This window comes from Elephas maximus, chromosome 2 (assembly GCF_024166365.1).
Source record: "Elephas maximus indicus isolate mEleMax1 chromosome 2, mEleMax1 primary haplotype, whole genome shotgun sequence".
NCBI lineage: Eukaryota > Metazoa > Chordata > Mammalia > Proboscidea > Elephantidae > Elephas > Elephas maximus.
In genome coordinates, this window is record NC_064820.1 from 207,243,784 (window position 1) to 207,259,468 (window position 15,685).

The window sequence follows — 15,685 nt, forward strand, 5'->3', positions numbered from 1 at the left end:
GGGGACATAGTTCAATCCATGACAGTGCACAAGGAGCCTGTTTCTTCTCTCTGTGGGCTTCCTGGCTTTGTCACAGCATGGGGATTATATAATTTCTCTAATAGACTCACTCTGCAGTAAAATATTTAAGACAATTTTATTAATTGATTTTATCATTTCAGCTTTTCATTCCTTTTGCTTTTCAGGTGAACTAGCATTTCCAGAAGTTGGTTAATTTCACTTTGGTGTCTAATTTTCTTCTCATGGGCTTTGCTGACAGGTGGAAGCTAAGATTCCTGCATTCCATGTTATTTCTACTGATGCACTTCACCACCCTTTTATCTCAGATAATGCACTTAATAACTGCAAGGGATTAAACTTATATACATTATGCATATATTATATATATACACATATATACTGCCATCACAATGCAGTATATATGTGTATATATATAATATATGCATAATGTATATAAGTTTAATCCCTTGCAGTTATTAAGTGCATTATCTGAGATAATTAGAATCTATCTTGAGTAAAAGAGACCTGATAATTAGGCACTTAATCATTAAAGAAGCATATTTTTTTAACATATCTATAGGAAAAATGTCTGTATTTTGTTACACTAGGGCTACTTCTGTAACTCTTGGATAATAGGAAGTTTCCTGGTGGCTATATTTCTGCCCTGTATTCCTAGGATTTGTCCCTAGCAACTGTTCCAGGATGACACCAGGACCACATTATCACATCCCTATGCAATTCAGCAGGACATAGGAAGGAGTCCCCAACACCTTTCTGTTCCTATTGTCCAAAATTTAGCCTATTGGTCTCCAAGGAGAATGGAGTATGATTTTACATGGGTGACACCAAGCTCACACAAGTTCTGTTCAGTTGAGAGAGAAAGGGAGAATGAATACTTTAGAGCTACAAGGGCCACACATGTTTCATGGTAGATGAATAATTAATGAGAAGCATTTCCACTGATAGAATAGCCAGGGGATGGTGATTTGTGTATGGAAAAATACAGAGGTAGAAAGAAGTAAAAGATGATACTCTGGTTTCTGCAGTCAGCAACTGTACACAGGTGGTACCATTCACTGACTTTAGGTACTCACTTGGGCAGCTGAGCATCAGACACGATGAATTCCATGTCAGTATGAGATACATATCACAGGATTCCCCTAAACTGCGGTGGTGGAAAAAAGAGACAGACATGTCATCAACTTGCAATGACTCAGTGTGTTATGATGCTGTGTCATGCAAAGACAAAAGGGCAAAAAATGGTTAATTAAAACATCAAACGGTTAGTATAAAGAGAAATTGGGAGGAGTTGAGGCACCTAATTTCAGAATAAAGGGCATAAACATCACATGGTTTGCTCTTTCATCTTCATGACTGCCATGTTTTGTTCTTCGCATACACTTGTATGTGTGTGTATGTATAAAAAAGCCAACCTGAACATACTGTTTTCTCTCCCAGGCATCCTCGTGAACCAATTTCTCCAGTCAGTGAGTAAATGGTATATTTTTTATTCACCACATTGAATCAAACTTTACTTTACTCAGTTATATTCTATCATATTCTGAATCAATCTCTCTCTTTCTCTCTCTCTGCCCTTTCCTCCTCTCCCTGTCTCTGGTGTGAAATAGCTTAACTGTGTATTTAAGGAATACAAAATAATCATAATACAGTAATAATAGAAATAATAATACAGTAACAAAATAAACAATAATAATAATTATTGAGTACTTAAATAAGTGCCAGACTCTGTTCTATGTGTGTGTGTATGTGGGTGTATGAGTATGTTATCTAATCAGTCTCATTTAATCTTCAAAACAATCCTATTGGACAGGTAATATCATCATCATCATTCAATAGAAAAGAATTTCAGATATATCTATGTCAGATTGCTGCTTCATATACACAGGAGGCTAAGAGAAAATGAAATACATGCGAGAGCCTGAATTTCCATTAGATTTCCTTCCTTACCTCTTTTCAAAGCATTAAGAAGTTGATTGCTTATATTGATATTTTCTGAATATACTTACTTGAGTAATAGCACACTCATTCTCAGACTCACAGTCCCAGTGCCGTCGAGTTGATTCCTAATTAATATCTATTATACATTTATTATGCCCATATCACATATCAACCAATTAAAATAAAATGATTTCATTCTATCAATATGTGTCCAGTCAGTGTTTGACCACTGCCTCATCCATGAAATTTCATTTTAGTTGAGTGAGTTACTGTGAAAACCAGCTATTTGGAGTCAATTAGACACCAACCCAGTAAACTTGACATTTGAAAATTTTATGTTAGAGCTTATCCCTTTCATCACTATTGGTATAACTGTATACCAGTCACTTTCTATGCCTCTGGACTGTGTAGGTAGCACATTATTCTGGTTCTAATGCATTTAGAAGGAAACCCTGGTGGTGTAGTGGTTAAGTGCTACAGCTGCTAACCAAAGGGCCAGCAGTTCAAATCCGCCAGGTGCTCCTTGGAAACTCTATGGGGCAGTACTACTCTGTCCTATATGGTCGCTGTGAGTCATAATCGACTTGAGAGCACTGGGTTGGGTTTTTTTTTTTTTAAAATGCATTTAGGAAGCCCTATACGGTTGTTATGAGTCAGAATTGACTCAACTGCAAAGGGTTTGGTGGCACAGTGGTTAAGAGCTGCTACACTTGCTAACTAAAAGTTATACAGTTTGAATTCACCAGCCACTCCCTGGAAATCCTATGGAGCACTTGAACTCTGTACTTTGAGGTGGGTCCCTTTTGAAATGTGTAAGGCTCAGCAAACCTGAACTGGAGGCTCAATGTTGTGTAGGTTGAGCATTCTATGAGACGATACTTCCTGGATGTATGAGTTTTCCAAACTTTCACCTTTTTCCCTTTATTTCTGTGAGATAAGGCTTGTAAGCATGATTATAACTTTCCTATGTGATAGTTGGAGCCTTGATGGTGCAATGGTTCAGAGCTATGGCTGCTAACCAAAATGTATGCAGTTTGAATCCACCAGCTGAACTTTGGAAACTATCCAGGGCAGTCCTATTCTGTACTACAGAGTTGCTTTAAGTTAGAATCAACTCATGACAATGGGTTTTTATGCAATAGTTAGGGAGTCTCGATTGGTGTTTCTTGGTTTTTCTGTGTTATATTTGGAAACTGAGATGTTCCCCATATAACCTAAAGGAAAGTACTTGCAATAAACTTTCCATTTAATTCTTATTGGCATATTGCATACCGCTGATCAGAGGCACCACAGCACCACTCACCTTATTTCTCACTTGTACTATCAGATCACATATCTCAAAATCCATAACTCATATGAAAAATTCTGAAGAGACCTTTGAATCAGTGAAAACACAAAGAATCAAAAAGATTAAAAAAATAATAATTTAGCAATGAAAGGGTTAAATTATAGGGTTTTTTTAATATAAAAGTACCAATAAAAATTATTTACATGGAATATAATATATAAGTGAGCACATAAGATTTAATTACCCCAAGGTTTTCATATCAAATACTTAAAAAATATATTTCCAAGTCAAAACTTATTTAGAATTTATCTTATGATCAAAAAATTTAACATAAAGAAATAATGTAGGAAGAAATTAAGTTGACATACAAATGTGTAGTCATATCAATATAAGTGAACAATGTGGCTTCAATTAAATAAAGATTTGAGGAAATATTCTTGAAGTTTTATTTTTAAAATGATAGATCTAGTAAATAAATGAAACAAAATATTTTGGAATCTATTTAAGTAAAAATTAATGGAGTCTCTCAATATTTGAGAATTTTGATAAATACAAAATGAGAAGAGCTTCCTGAGTGTAGAGGAATCAGTGAGTAAAGGGTAAGAAAGGATTTTTTTTTATCCCTGGGGAGGAAAGCCTGAGTAAATTCAGTGAATTATTTGGATAGTAATCAGTTAAGAACAGTCTGATTCAGTAGTTGGCATAAACACACTGTCTTATGTAGTTCCATTGACAAAAATCAATCACTTTGTCTACTTGTACAAATTGGTTGGGTTCTTCGGCTAAGTTAATTTCGGAAGCCATACAACATGTTTGTGAATGAAGACTTTTTTAATATTGTGAGAAATGTGACACACACACATTTTAATCACATGAAGTTATTATTTGAAGTAGGTGGGATATGTCTAGAAAATATAATAGTGGTAATTCTTTCTTTGCATTAAATTTTCTTACCATTAAATGACCTACATGATCCATGCTGATGCTACTTTTTATTCCTTTCACCATAATCACATTCCATATTGCCTTATAAACGAAGCAGCTATTTTAAGCTCAATCAGAAAAGTTAGATAGAAAATAATGTACCTCGGTTAATTTTTAGACTAAGCTGACTGAATTCATTGATTGCTTCTTCAAAATGATAAATAAATTAGTTATCTGTAAAGACACATATGTCTGTCAGTTTGTTGTACTGTGGGGGCTTGCATCTTGCTGTGATGTTAGAAGCTATGCCACCAGTATTCAAATACCACCAGGATCACCCATGATGGACAGGTTTCAGCTGAGCTCACAGACTAAGACTAGGAAGGATCCTGCAGTCTAATTCTGAAAAGATTTAGCCAGTGAAAACCTTATGAATAGCAGCAGAACATTGTTTGATATAGTGCTGGAAGATGAACCCCTCAGGTTGGAACACACTAAAAAGACAACTGTAGAAGAGCTGCCTCCTCAAAGTAGAGTCGACCTTAATGATGTGGATGGAGTCAAGCTTTTGGGACCTTCATTTTGCTGATGTGGCATGACTCAAAATGAGAATAAACAGCTGCAAACATCCATTAATAATCAGAAAGTGGAGTGCATGAAGAATGAATCTAGGAAAATTGGAAGTCATCAAAAATGAAATGGAACACATAAACATTTATATCCTAGGCATTAGTGAGCTGAAATGGACTGGTATTGGCCATTTTCAATCGCACAGTCATATGGTCTGCTATGCTGGGAACAACAACATTTATTCATCTTCAAAAAGAACATCTCAAGATATATCCTGAAGTACAACACTGTCAGTGATAGGATAATATTCATACTCCTACAAGGAAGTCCAGTTAATACGACTATTATTCAAATTTACGCAACAACCACTAACGAGAAAGATGAAGAAATTGAAGATCTTTACCAATTTCTGCAGTCTGAAATTGATCAAACATGCAATCAGGATGCATTGAATAATTATTAGAAATTGGAATGTGAAAGTTGGAGACAAAGAAGAATCAGTAGCTGGAAAATATGGCCTTGGTAATAGAAACGATGCCGGAGATAACGATAGAATTTTGCAAGACTGATGACTTCGCCATTGCAAATACCTTTTTTCATCAACGTAAATGGCGACTATACATGTGGACCTTATCAGATGGAATACAAAGGAATCGAAACAACTACATCTGTGGAAAGAGACCATGGAAAAGTTCAATATCATTAGTCAGAACAATGCCAGGGGCCGAATGGGGAGCAGACCATCAATTGCTCATATAAGCAGGATCTAACGATACTGAAGAAAGGAGTCCAAGCTGCATTGAAGGCAGTGGCAAAAAACAAGGCTCCAGGAATTGACAGAATACTGATTGAGATGTTTCAACAAATGGATGCTGTGCTGGAAATGCACGCTCATCTATGCCAAGAAATCTGGAAGAGCTACTTGGCCAATCTACTGGAAGGGATCCATATTTTTGCCTATTTCCAAGAAAGGTGATCTCAGTGAATGAGGAAATTATCAAACAATATCATTAATATCAAATGCAAGTAAAATTTTGCCGAAGATCATTCAAAAGTGGCTGGAGAAGTGTATCAACAGGGAACTACCAGAAATTCAAGCCAGATTCAGAAAAGGACGTGGAAACAGGGATATCGTTACTGATTTCAGGTGGATCCTGGCTGGAAGCAGAGAATAACAGAAAGACGTTTACCTGTGTTTTACTGACTATGCAAAAGCATTCGACTGTGTTGGTCATAACAAATTATGGATAACGTTGCAAAGAGTGGGAAAACCAGAGCACTTAATTGTGCCCATGGGGAAGTTGTACATAGATTCAAGAGGCAATCATTCTAACAGAACAAGGGGATTCTGCATGGTTTAAACTCAGGAAAGGTGTGCATCTGGGTTGTATCCTTTCACCATACCTATTTGATCTGTGTGCTGAGCAAACAATCCAAGAAACTGGACTATATGAAGAAGAACGAGGTATCAGGAATGGAGGAAGACTCATTAACAATCTGCATTATGCAGATGACACAAACTGGCTTGCTGAATGTGAAGAGAACTTGAAGCACTTACTGATGAAGATTAAAGATCACAGCCTTCAGTATGGATGACACCTCAACATAAAGAAAACAAAATTCTCACAACTGGACCAATAAGCAACATCATGATAAATGGAGAAAAGATTGAGGTTGTCAAGGATTTCATTTTACTTGGATCCACAATCAACAGCCATGGAAGCAGCAGTCAAGAAATCAAAAGACACATTGAATTGGGCAAATCTGCCAAAAAGACCTGTTTAAAGTGTTTAAAAGCAAAGATGTCACCTTGAAGACTAAGGCATGCCTAACGCAAGCCATGGTGTTTTCAATCACCTCCTATGCATGTGAAAGCTGGAAGATCGAAGAATTGATGCCTTTGAATTTTGGAATTGGAGAATAATGAATATGCCACGTACTGCCAAAAGAACAAACAAATCTGTCTTGGAAGAAGTACAGCCAGAATGGTCTTTAGAAGCAAGGATAGTGAGATTACATCTTACATACTTTGGACATGTTGTCAGGAGTGTTCAGTCCCTGGGTAAGCACACCATGCTTGATAAAGTAGAGGGTCAGCAAAAAAGAGGAATACCCTCAATGAGAAATATTGACACAGTGGCTGCTACAATGAGCTAAAGCATAACGATTATGAGGATGGCACAGGACTGGCAGTGTTTCGTTCTGTTGTGCATAGTGTAGCTATGAGTCGGAACTGTCTCTATGGCACTTAACAATAGCACAGCAACAAAGACACAAACAGATGTACAATATACAGTAAGATTTTGCTAAAAACCTTGGATCCACAGAATTCTTGAAGAACTTAAAACATAATCATATATAGAGCATATTGTCTGAATATCCTCTAAACTTATAGATGATAGTTGAGTGTAAACAGCATGTCATATCTCTTCTCCAACATTTAGAATAATAAAATGAGGATTATTTGTAGCTAGATTGGAGAAAAAGAGACTTTATTTTTGGAAAAAGCCTCATACGTGTGGAGAAGGCTATGTGATAGGTAGCACGTGCTTTCTCGACTTTTTGACTTAAAATTTGTATACTCACTACTAAAACATTCCTCTTCTGGTCTAATCATAGACTTCCACCAAAATTCAAATGCTCCTAGACACCATAGAAGGTATGGTGGAATAATAGAATACTCATTATTCCAGCATCATGGGACTATGGGTTAGGCCATACTGGGTTAGACAAAGAATCATAAAAAAGGGTTGCCAAAACTTCAGGTGCCTCATGGAAGTTGGGAGAAGGTGGTGAAAGTAAGACTATGAAGGAGTTAGGGAATAAATATAAACATCACTGTGCAGACAGCACGAACTCTGTACAAGTGCAAATGCAAGTAAGAAATACAGGAAAGAAAGACTTAATTAGACATTGAAAGTAGTTTAATATCAGAGAATCTAAAAAATAAGCAAATCATTTTATAACAAGTGTCTAATGACCATCTACAATGAGTCAGGCCCACTGCTAGGCAATGAGGATTCAGTAGCAAACAGACATTGTCCCTTATCTTGACACTAACATGGAATCCTAATTTTTGAATGAGAATGGTTATAACAGAGGAAATCATTAATGGAAAAAGCAAGATCAGAAAGAGGATATGATTCTGGAGAGTGAGAAAAAAATTCAACAAGTTTGCCTCAGATATGATAAATGTCATATATTTATTGATTCTGGAAATTTAATTATGATCAATCAGCTCATGAGCTCATGGGAGGTTCCACCACCAGTACATATGTACCTATCAAATTTTATTGAGCTGTGGGAGAGATGAAACCAGTCAAATAGCCAGGACTAGTTACACATGTAGATAAATGTAAACAAATGTACAAGGAATACCTTATTTGGTAAAAATACAGTATTTCATAATGAATAATCTAAACAAAAATAAAACACAGAAAAATATGTCATCTGTATCTTATCAGTGGCATGATTTCCACGTTTGTATCTTATATTATTTTACAAAGTGAAAATCAAAATTCATTTCATTCAAATTTATGAATATCAGAGTTAATAAAATAGCAATGAAATTTGTTTTTGTTTTGGGTGATCTTATCATTAATTCAAAGCCAGAAAACTGTATTGGTGTTTTCATAAATTACAACATTTATTTATGAATATGTGAGTACATGTATGTATGTTTATATTTATCTATCTATATTGAGGAATATGTCATACATACAGAAGGTACATAAATAATTACAAAGCAGATATCTCAGTAATTACTATCCATGTTAACAAGTCCCTGGGTGATGAAAAGTTTTACACACCAGGCTGCTAATCAAAATGTTGGAGATTTGAGTCCATCCAGAGGCTTATTGGAAGAAAGCCGTGGCAATCTACTTCTGAAAAATCAGCCATTGGAAACCCAATGGGGAACAGTTTTACTCTGACACACATGAGTCAGAACTGACTTGATGGCAAGTGGTTTTATCCACGTTAAACAAATAATATTGCTAACACCTGTGATTCCTCATATACGCATACAGAATTATTAAATTATAATTCGATTTCTATAAGTTAAAACACCTGGCAAAAAATATATTGTTAAATGTAAATATTGAACTGAATAAAGGTTTCATTTTTATATTTGAAATGTGAATGAAGCTTGTTTTGCTGCATTTCGGTATATGCTATTTTTAGAATGTCTTAGAAATAATAAATTTTATTTTCTCCAAGCATTATCTAAATGAAAAGCATATCAGAGAAAAAAATTGAGTTCTATGATCTATTCATTTCATTCACTTATTCAACAAACATTATTGGGAACCAGTCTCCTCCGAGCCCTCTTTTAGGCACGTGGGTTACAGCGGTGAAAACTGAGACCTCCCATCATGAAGCAAAAATTCTGATGGAAAGGAAAGACAGCAATTGATATACCTCATAAGTTAATCATTTAATATGCTAGGAAATGAAATGTGATTTGTAAAATAAAAGTAAAACAAAGAATAGAGTAAGGAGGATCAGGGGAGTCAGGATGGGGTGGATGGGGGCATTGAGATTTTAAATGTGGTGTTCAGGGATTGAACTCTGAGAAAGTAATATTTAAGCAAAGACTGGATCTAGTAAAGAATATATAAATATGATTTTCAGATTGCATAAAACTAACATCCCACTCAATATTCTGAGTGTCTTTAGTTGATTCAAATAAACGGCCATCTTATGAAACATGTTCACTTTAAGAACTGGTTCACAGTTCACTAAATGTGTTTGTGAAATATACATAACCAACTCTCATTTTATTACGTAGGAATGAGTAAATGAGTCGAGATTTACACTAGGTCCCCCCCTCCCCACACACACACACTTCTATCCAGTTTGTAAGAGCTCTGGTAGTACAGTGGTTAAAGCACTTGGTTGCTAAGGAAAAGGGTGGTGGTTCAAACCCACCATTCACTCCATGGGAGAAAAATGTGGCTATCTGCTTCTGTAAAGATTTACAGCCTTGGAAACCTATGAGGCAGTTCTACTCTGTTCTACAGGATCACCATGAGTCGGAATCCACTTGATGGCAGTGAGTTTGGTTTCAGGGATCCAGCTGGTATTTATTTATTTTCTTTTTAGATAAAAGAAAGGAATTTATGATGGGATTTGAGAATCAAACTTCCTGCAGTTACTTTATTCTCTTGGGACTCTTCTCTTCTTCCCAAACAAATCTGGTGTTCTTCTCCTTTATACGTATCATTTTTGTTATGACTGTAACAGAAAACACAGACATGATCCTCCTTACCCACAGGGACTTACGACTCCATATTCCTATGTATTTCCTGCTCAGCCATCTCTCTTTCATGGACATCTTGCGTATTTCTAACATTGCTCCTAAAATGATTGTTGGCTTTCTGACAGGCAACAGAACAATTTCATTCACAGGTTGTGGTTTCCAGATATTTCTCTCCCTGACTCTCCTGGGTGGTGAGTGCCTCCTCCTAGCAGCAATGTCCTATGATCGCCATGTAGCCATCTGTCACCCACTGCACTACCCCATTCTCATGAAGGAGCATGTCAGCATTCTCATGGCTGATGGGTCCCGGCTTATGGGGACAATCAACTCCACAGTTCACACAGCTTACATCCTCCACTTTCCCATCTGTGGCTCAAGGGCTATTGATCACTTTTTTGTGAAATCTCAGCCATGTTGAAGTTGTCCTGTGTAGACACATCACACTATGAAAGAGGTGTTTGTGTAAGTGGTGTCATCTTCCTGGTCATCCCTTTTTCTATGATCTTTGCTTCTTATGTCCAAGTTCTCCTTGCCGTCCTCCAAATGAAATCATCAAAAGCACAGAAAAAGTCATTTTCTACCTGTTTCTTCCACATGATTGTGGTCATGATGTACCATGGGCCATTTATTTTCACATATAGGAGACCGAGTTCCTACCACACTCCAGGCCAGGATAAGTTCTTGGCAATATTCTAAACCATCCTCACACCTACACTGAACCCTATCATCTATAGCTTTACAAATAAAGATGTTCTGGCAGCAATGAAAACGATGATTGAAAGTAACTTTCTGTCTAAATGATGAACTTAAAAAATGTTTGGACTATATGTTCTCTCTATTCTCATACTCAAATCTGTAGGAGATCCATTATTGGTTTCCTGTGAGAAGAAAAACAGAATTTTACTGATAATTTTAGTGGGTGGAAAAAAAGTGTATATGTCCAAAATCCCAATTAATAAAATTATCACATTTGTTAATTTGTTAATACATACCTATAACAATGCCTTTTTCCCTCTGTGGTACTGATTATAATCAGCCAAAGTATTAATAGAAACTAAAAGGTAACCTAAGGTGACCAAATTTCACCAATTTGAAAGTATAAAAATTTGTAAGAATTATATTTTAAGTTACATGTACAAATGCACATTATTTAAGAAACATGCATTCATATGTCTGTATATTTATGAAACTAAGTAAATTACATTCCAAACCTTATACTCAACCAGTTCCAAAAATCCATAAACTCCATTTTGAATCTCCCTTAATGACCACCTAGTCTGTTTTGTCACCCTCATTTATATAATATATACATACATATTTTACTGAATATATGCATATATAAGCATATATACTGAATAAATGCACAAATATATATATATACTCTAATTGTGTTAAACTGAGTTACTCATCCTTTGTTAGTGTCAAGAAGTGTCCCTCTTGAGGGACTGAGCAGCAGGGGGAGGGAGAGACTGTTTGGAAGCAGCGAAGAATTGCCAGACCTGACCTGGTGGAAACTGGCACCCTGAAGGCCCAATGGGCTGATGAGCTGCAGTGAGGCAAGTAGAGGTGTTCAGGATGCGTATACTACATCAGGAAAGACAGAGAGCAAAGGGTCTGCTCAACCTTCCAGAACCAGCAAGAGGTGGCCCTCAATGAGTGAAAGATAAGTACATGCATCTATCGTACTGCAGGATCAAAAAACACCCCTTTGGGGAAAAACTCTTTCCAATTTAACTGACCCTGCCCCACTGTACACCACAACCTGAGCTGGCTTCAGTGATAGCCACATTCCTGGGCCAGCCATAGGACTGGTTGCATGCTGTGAGCCATTCTCCAGGCCTTGGAGAGGGAACAAATTAATAAACAGAGAAAAAATAATGTGCTGGCTCCCCTAAGCCAGGAACTCAAGGTAGGAACATCTCCTTTGCCTAGGCACAGGCATATGAGTCCACGGACTCTGAATGCCTTTTACTCCTGCAGGGCCCATTTCTACAGCATAGGCGCTCATCAGTACAGTATAACAGGGTATATACCTGAAATCTAACTTCACCTGCTTCAGATATATGGTGGAGAGGCAAGTCCATGACATTTGACACTGCTCTGCCTATTAAGCAGGGTCCTCCCCTACCCACATCAGGGGCCTGAGGACTGGTGGTTCCACCTATGACACCTAGCCACCCGCAACAGGGGTCCAAGGAAAAGTGGTACCTCCCAGTTCTTAGAGCCAACAGCACTGGGTGCCCATAGTCCAGCTGCAAAACCTAGCCACCTATGTGCTCTAGGGAAATGGACATATTTTCTTCACAGACTCTCAGGGGCGGTTGTCAGCTCTCTGCATTGCTCAGCGCATGAACCCTACTGAACCCAGATACCTGTGCCTACACCATCAATCCTGCTCTTCTGCAGGTGAGAGCCTGTACCATACACATGGTGACCATCTACCTGGATACCTGAGCTGACTCCATACAAGAAAAATAAATGGACTCCTGGACTTACATACCTTGTAACAGCTCTAACTACCTGGTTGCAGGATGGTAGAGCTTCAAAGGTGTCAATAATTAAAATAACTCACTCAAGCAACCTATTTGGGCAAATCAAAACAAAACAAAACAAGAAGCTAGGACACAGTAAGCAAACATAAAATAAATAAATATAATAACTTATTCATGGCTTGAAGAAAACAGACAATATCGAATCACATAAACAGGCAGACCATGGTGGCTTCGGGAAGCTCCCAAACCAAAGATCCAAATTCTTCCAGATGAAGATCACTGCCTTGAATTACAGGAGATAGAATACAAAAGATTAATATAGAGAGCTCTTCATGGGCTCAAGAAATCAGGCAAAACACAGAGCAAGCCAAGAACCACAGAGCCAAAGCAATAGAAGAACTTCAGATTAGAGAAAAGCGTAATTACAAATTTAATAGGCTACAAGAATCCATAGACAGACAGCAGATACCCAGAATATTAACAATAAAATTTCAGTTAGACAACTCAATAGAAAGTCATGGGAGCAGAATTGAGGAAATGGAAGTCAGAATTAGTGAGATTGAAGATAAAACACTTGACACAAACATATTTGAGGAAAAATCAGATAAAATAACGAAACAAAATGAAGAAACCCTAAGAATTATGTGGGACTCTATCAAGAGGAATAACCTATGAGTGATGAGAGTAACAGAACAGGGCGGGGGTGGAGATAACAATACAGAAAGAATTGTTGAAGCTTTGTTGCAGAAAACTAACTGATGAAGTTATCTATTTAAGATGCTTATTGAACTGCACAAAAGGTACATCCCAAAAGAAAGTCACTGAGACACGTTATAGTCAAACGTGCCAAAACCAAAGATAAAGAGATAATTTTAAGAATGGCTGGGGATAAAAGAAAGGTTACCTACAAATGAGAGTCAATAAGACTAAGCTTGGATTACTCAGCAGAAACCATGTCGGCAAGAAGGCAATGGGATGACATATATAAAGCTTTGAAGGAAAAAAATTGCCAGTCAAGAATTAGATATCCAGCAAAACTGTCCATCAAATATGATGGAAAAATTGTATTTCCAGACAAACAGAAGTTTAGGGAATTTGCAAAAACTAAACCAATATTACAAGAAATACTAAAGGGATTCCTCCAGTTAGAAAATCAATAACATGTAAAAAACCAAGATGAGAACACAGGACAGAACAACCAGAATCAACCCAGATACAGAAATCACAAAAATAAATCAAAACTAAAATGCTCAAAACAGGGAAAAAGAGAGGTTATTATGTAAAAAATGACAACATTAAAACAAAAAAGAAGGACTATAATCTTACATATGGATAAGAAGTCAAGGCAATATAAAGATATAAAAGGGTGGTTTAAACTTGGAAAATAGGGATAAATATTAAGGTAACCACAAATGAAACTAACAACCCTACACATCAAAAAGAGAAAAAAAGAAAAACATAAAGATGCAGCAAATACAAAATAAACAACAATGAAAAACAGGAAAATATATAAAGAAGACTTCACACAGAAAATTCAGTGGAATAAAAAAACTGTCAATACCACACCAAAAAAGACATCAAAATGACTGCACTAAACTCATTAAAAAAAAAAAAAAAACTCATACCTATCAATAATTGTGCTGAATGTAGATGGGCTAAGTGGCCCAATAAAGAGACAGAGAGTGGCAGAATGGATTAAAAAACACGATCCGTCTATATGCTACCTACAAGACATACAACTTAGACTTAAAGCCAGAAACAACTAAAACTGAAAGGACTGAAAAAATATATATCAAGCAAACAACAATCAAAAAAGAGCAGAAGTGGCAATATTAATTTCTGACAAAATAGACTTAAAAGTAAAATCCACCACAAAGGATAAGGAAGAACACAATATAATTATTAAAGGGCCAATACACCAGGAGGACATAACCATAATAAATATTTACACACCCAATGACAGGGCTCCAAAATACATTAGACAAACTCTAACAGCATTGAAAAGAGAGATAGAGAGCTCCACAATAATAGTAGGAGATTTCCTCACACAACTTTAAGTGAAGGACAGAGCATCCAGAAAGAAGCTTAATAAAGATATGGAAGATCTAAATGCCATAATCAACCAACTTAACCTCAGAGCCACATACAGAACACTCCACCCAACAGCAGCCAAGTATGCTTCCTTTTCCAATGCACATGGAACATTCTCCAGAATAGACCACGTATTAGGCCATAAGGCAAGCTTTAACAGAATTCAAAGCATCTAAATATTACAAAGAATCCTTTCTGACCATAAAAGTAGAAATCAATAACAGGAAAAGTAAGGAAAAAAATCAAACACTTGAAAAGTGAACAATACCTTGCTTAAAAACTACGGGGTTATAGAAGAAATTAAGGGCAGAATAAAGAAATTCATAGAATCAAATGAGAATGAAAACAAATCCTATGAGAACCTTTGGGACAAAGGAAAACCATTGCTCAGAAGTCAATTTACAGCAATAAATGCACACATCCAAAAAGAAGGGCCAAAATCAAAGAATTATCCCTACAACTCAAATGAATAGAAAGAGAGCAGCAAAAGAACCCCTCAGGCACCAGAAGAGAGGAAAAAAAAAAAAAATTAGAGCAGAATTAAATGAAATAGAGTACAGAAAAACAATCAAGAGAGTTAACAAGACCAAAAGCTGGTTGTTTTAAAAGATCAACAAAATCGATAAACCACTGGCCAAACTGACTAAAGAAAAGCAGGAGAGGAAGCAAATAACCCAAATAAGAAATGAGGTGGGAGATATCGCAGCTGACTCAAATGAAATTAAAAGAATCATAACAGAATAATATGAAAAATTGTACTCTAACAAATTTGAAAACCTAGAGGAAATGGACAAATTTTTAGAAACACATTACCTACATAAACTAACACAAACTGGTAAAACAACTAAATAAACCTATAACAAAAGAAGAGATTGAAAAGGCGATTACCGCCCCCCCCACCCCGCCAAAAAAAAAAAAAAAAAAAAAAGCCCTGACCCTGACGGCTTCACTGGAGAATTCTACCAAACTTTCGGAGAGGGGTTAACACTACTACTAAAGGTATTTCAGAGCATAGAAAAGGATGGAATACTCCCAAACTCATTCTATGATGCCAGCATAACCCTGATACCAAAACCAGGTAAGGATACCACAAAAAAAGAA

The 15,685-nt window shown here is 36.6% G+C and overlaps 1 pseudogene; it reads left to right on the forward strand.

The window, feature by feature from the left end:
• Positions 1-9,861: 9,861 nt before the first annotated feature.
• On the forward strand, positions 9,862-10,802 carry LOC126070442 (olfactory receptor 2AJ1-like; annotated as a pseudogene).
• Positions 10,803-15,685: the final 4,883 nt, after the last annotated feature.